We start from the raw sequence: 5,000 nt of genomic DNA, 5'->3' as shown, positions 1-5,000 counted from the left end.
GTTCTTGCTGTACGTTGATGATGTGATGATACTTGCTGCAACTAGAGGCGAGTGTGGAAAGATGGAGCAATACATTGGATAAAAGTGGAATAAGAATAAAAACGGAATACATGTGTGAATCCAAGAATCTTGGGATAATATAGGCTAAAGATGGTAACATGGGCAGGGAAGTTCCACATGGAATTCATACATGGTGGCGTAGCTGGTGGAGAGCTAGCGGTGTACTATGAGACAGGGAATGCTGTCAGGCACAGCGGGGACAAATGGAAGCTGTTGTAGCAGCACAACCTCGCAGCTTGGGTCACACCAGGTTGACAGCCATATCCGCGCTCATTGGACATCGGGCTTCCCTTGTTCCCTGCGTGCTTACACAGCGCACGTGTACTTAAGCCGGACTCTGGTCCGGAACCGAGACCCCACTCGTGATCCTGCAACTGGAACCTCCTCTTTGAGGTGCAGGACTAGAGCTCCCTTACTGAGGTGATACAGCCACTGGGTTGGTGTTTCATTTTAGAGGGAGGAAGAAAGAGTTTCAAACAATCTTGTAGGTAGAAGGGCATCCCCTATGGTCTCTACCCAGGGGTTTACACCTACCCACGTGTTTGCCGTGCGTGGCACCCCTGTGCGCTGTGGAGACAGAAGTCCTGGAGGCTGAGCGATGCGGTGCATGATTACGCACTGCAGCAAGCAACACGCCTCTTTGGTCCCTTATTCCAGCAAGACGGGTGGTCTGATCTCGGCCCGGTCAGATCAATCGGCTGGTCTCCTTCGGAAGGCTAGGGTCAAGCAGTCAATGTTGCTGTTGGCACTCACACTTGTCCCGTGAGTGGCGGTACACGCAGCCATTGGCTGCGTATATCCTCTCACCACCCCTGTAGCTGCTAGACATTAGTTCCAACATACAGCTTCCCCTTGTTGGACTCGTTGGTGGGTGGGGGCGTGAGAGGATGAAAGCACTACATATCTTTATGGCAAACACTTCAAACCCCCCACAACAAAGAGATACAAATGATGATGGATCGTGCCGGCAGATACTCTGAAACCATACATGGCTCCCAGTGGCAAGAGAAAATCCAAAGCACAGGTTAACTCTGAGACCTACTGCTAAAATGGACACGACATCAGCCAAAAACATGTCTGTCCACTAGATTGTCCAGCAGATGGACTCTAGTGCTGGCCTCTCCAGGCCAGCAGCCAAATCAGGGAGACCTCTGAGTAGCCCTCAGACGTCTTCCCTGACCGAGATGGGAGCACAAGCTGAACCAGCCGAAACAGCTACTGTTACCACGACTGCCGCGTCACAATTTAAGCCGAAAGGGCGGCCCGAAACGACCCAGGCCGGAGACGGACTCTGAGGGTGAGTCTGGACCCCCTAGGCGTTTTCCACAGTTTAAGGTTCCCTCTAAACCTGAAGGCTTCGACAGTGCCTACCAATTGGTAAGAGCTTTGGAGCTTCAGTAGAAAATCCGGTTATCAGTCCGGGTTGCCAGAGACCAGGACATGATTACATGCCCAAAGACCAAGCTACCCTGAATTTCCTGCAGGAAACCAAGGAGCTTACTGATGGGAGGAAAGTGTGTCTCTCGCCACTAATCCCAGCGATAGGAGAGTCAACATGGTACTACTTGCCATCTCACTATCATGTGATGTGGATCTGATCACACCCACAGGTCGTGGACGCTTCCCGAATGTCGAAAGGGAAGAGCCCAACCAGGAAAGTCCTGGTAAACTTGAAAGGAGCCTGAATCACTACCCTTGATCTGGGTGACTGGGGCTCCTTCAGTCTAAGACGTTATGTGCCTGAGCATCTTCAGTGCTTCAAGTGTCAAAAATTTAGTCATCGCCAGGCTAGCTGCAAGGCTAAGCCCAAATGTGGTACACTACAAAAGTCTCCCCAAGAGACAATAATCTCTTCTTTGAAAAGGAAGATATAACTCTCCTGTTGACTGCTGTAGTCACTGCAGTAGCAACAGCTTTGGGGAGTGAGGAGCTTTAAAAGGCAGTCACGGTCGCCATGATGGCAATGACCCAAACTGTTGCAGTCCTGAAAGAGAGGAAGCTGAACAGAGCCAAAGCAGCCCCACCCTCACCCCAGGACGAGACCCCGCCCCACTCCAACCGTGGCCATCCCCTTACAGGCAGAGCCAAAACAGGCTGAAACTGTGCAGCCAGAACATGCTGACCTTACTCAAGTAAAGTCAGCAAAGAGGAAAGATACACGGATAAAGCCTGAAGTGAGAAAAGACAAACTCACAAAAGTCAGAGCTACCAAAGGCTCGCCACCTCCCAGTGGACCCATGGATAGCCTGCCAAACAGCCCAAACACAGATGAAGATCCCTCAACCAATGAGGACTTCACAATGCGGTTGTCACATTTTGATATAACAGACTCTGAATCCCAATATAAAGACGTCTCAGATGCTGCCAAACACAGCTGGCAAACGATACCTGATCACCCTGGTCAGAGCAACAATCCCTTGCTCCACATTAGCCAATGCACAGCACTGTGGAGAGGATGTTGAATCTCTTACTGTTGAGATTCACCTGGCTGGGGGCCCCCTCAAACTTTACACACACACACACACACACACACACACACACACACACACACACACACATACACACACACACACACATACACACACACACATACACACACACACACATACACACACACAAACACCACTGTTGAGATTCACCTGGCTGGGGGCACCCTCAAACTTTACAGTGTATACAGCAAGCCAAGCTGTAGGAGCTTAGACATCAGCCAGGTCTGTGCTACTGCAGCACAAGACTGAGTGATTAAGAGGGAGACTTCATTGCACACCTCCCCATCCTGGCTCCCTGCAGGGCACCGGATGTGGCAGGCTATCACATAGTCAGTGTGCTTGAGACTTTCCCTGAGATCGCTCTTCTCAATAGCAAGAGCCAATGCATGTCAGAGGAGGGGTCTTAGGCCTCACCTTGCCCACTGCGGCTCTGGTGGAGAGAATCAGTTGGTGTGTCAATTATGTCACTGTTACTACCCACTTGGATGCTGGCCCAGCCCAAATGCAACAACCAAATCCAAGATGGAAAACAGACAAGGCTAACTGGCAAGCCTTTCAGAATGCTTTAACCCACTTAGATGCAATGAACCCCCACAGAGTGAAAATGAGTTCTTGAAGCCAGACTTATCAGTGACATAAATCAAGCAGCCTCACAGACTATACCTAAAACTCGGCCGTGGTCCAGGAGTTATAAAGATGCCTGGTACTTTAATGACTAGATTAAGGAAGTCAACTACAGATTGAACATGTGCAGAAAACAATGCCGAAGGCAAAGAACGCCTGACAACCTAGCCCTCTTAAAGGAAGCAGTCAGGGATGCCAAGGAAACTGTCATCAGAGTCAGACAGGAAAAGTGGCTGGAATGGTGTAAGTCCTTTGACCACCGAACAAACCACCCTTACAGAGCTCTGACAATTGGTCAAGTGAGCTACTAGCTGCTCGGGCCCGAGGTGCACACCACGACCCTCAATCAGAAGCAAACAGACTGGTGCATGAGTTCTCTGCAAGAACAATCAGTAACAGTCTGCCAGCTGAACTGAGGGCAAACCAAGAACGCCTACAACCAGGCAGACTTCCTCATATCAGAGAGAGGGCAGCCAAACCCGATAACTCAGATGTTATCTTTTCTCTGAGGGAACTAAGACAAACCTACAAAACAGTTCTTGCACAGCCTCAGGTTTAGATGGGATCTTGTACCCCATCATTTCCCACCCAGGACTGGCAGGTGAGCTTGCATTCCTACAACTCATCAACAAGTCTGGAAAACTTAGCTATCTTAGTTCCCATCCCAAAACCAAAGGAGCCAGGGAAGTACCGTCCCATCTCTCTCCTCAGCTGTCTGGGCTCCAATGGAAAATGGGACCCCCACATAAACACCTCCTTGGGTTCACAAGGGGCATGAGCACAGCACGGCATAGCCACACTCTTAAGCACAATCAGCACTGTCACATCTGTGGTAGTATTCCTAGACCCGGAGAAGGCTTTTGAATAACAAGCCCTCTTGCTATTCAGGAGACCCTGATCCAGAAGGGAATCAGAGGATGGCTTTTGGCTTGGATAAGTGCCTATTTCAGGAACAGAACAACCAAAGTCAGCTTCCAAGGTCACCTATCACAGCACATGCCACTAGAAAATGGAACACCACAGGGTGGGGTCCTCAGTCCAGCCCTTTTCAACACCCTAATGTCCTGTATCCTCAACATAACCTCCCATCTTCTATGCAGACGATATCGCAGTCATCTCCACTGGACCACACTGCCTACGTAGACCCCAGCGCTGTCTGGACCTTGTATCTGAGGAGTGTTGTAGGACAGGACTAAATATCTCAGCAGCCAAATCCAAAGCCATGGCTCTGAGATAAACTGTTTACAAATCTGAGAATCCAGGGAATGGACTTAGAGTGGGCCTAAGTCTTTCAATACCTTGGTCAATCCTTACCCCAATACCTTGGGGTAAGGATTTACTGAACCCTCTCCTTTAAAAAGGAGGTCCTGTACTTGGTTGACCGAACCAAAGCAAAACTGTCTGTCATGAGAGCAATGACTGGGAGACACATAGGAGCTAGATATAAAGATCATTCTATGTACATGCCATCCGACCCATTGTGGACTATGCTTCTGTCTCCCTGATTGTCACAAAGCCAAGATTAAGAGAAAAAATGAAGACATTTCAAAATGAAGCTGCCAGGATCATTCTGGGTGTCCCAAGGTGAACAAAGGCCATTAACCTCCTCATGGAGACACCTAGAACAAGACCACGAGCTGTTTGCAAACAACTGGCTGTCTCACACAGCCAAAGAACGACTCCTTGCCAAGGGCATGGACTCCCTCCACCCCGACTTTCTTGAAGCCCCACCGTGGACACAAACTTGATGGAGTTCTCTATTATGAGCTTGTCAAGGAAAAGAATCAATACCCATCCTAGTCTAAAGGCACTGAGAGGTCATTGCTG

Source organism: Penaeus monodon, chromosome 8 (genome assembly GCF_015228065.2).
Source record: "Penaeus monodon isolate SGIC_2016 chromosome 8, NSTDA_Pmon_1, whole genome shotgun sequence".
Lineage (NCBI taxonomy): Eukaryota > Metazoa > Arthropoda > Malacostraca > Decapoda > Penaeidae > Penaeus > Penaeus monodon.
The sequence above is the reverse complement of the archived record's forward strand: the minus strand, read 5'-3'. Positions refer to the sequence as shown.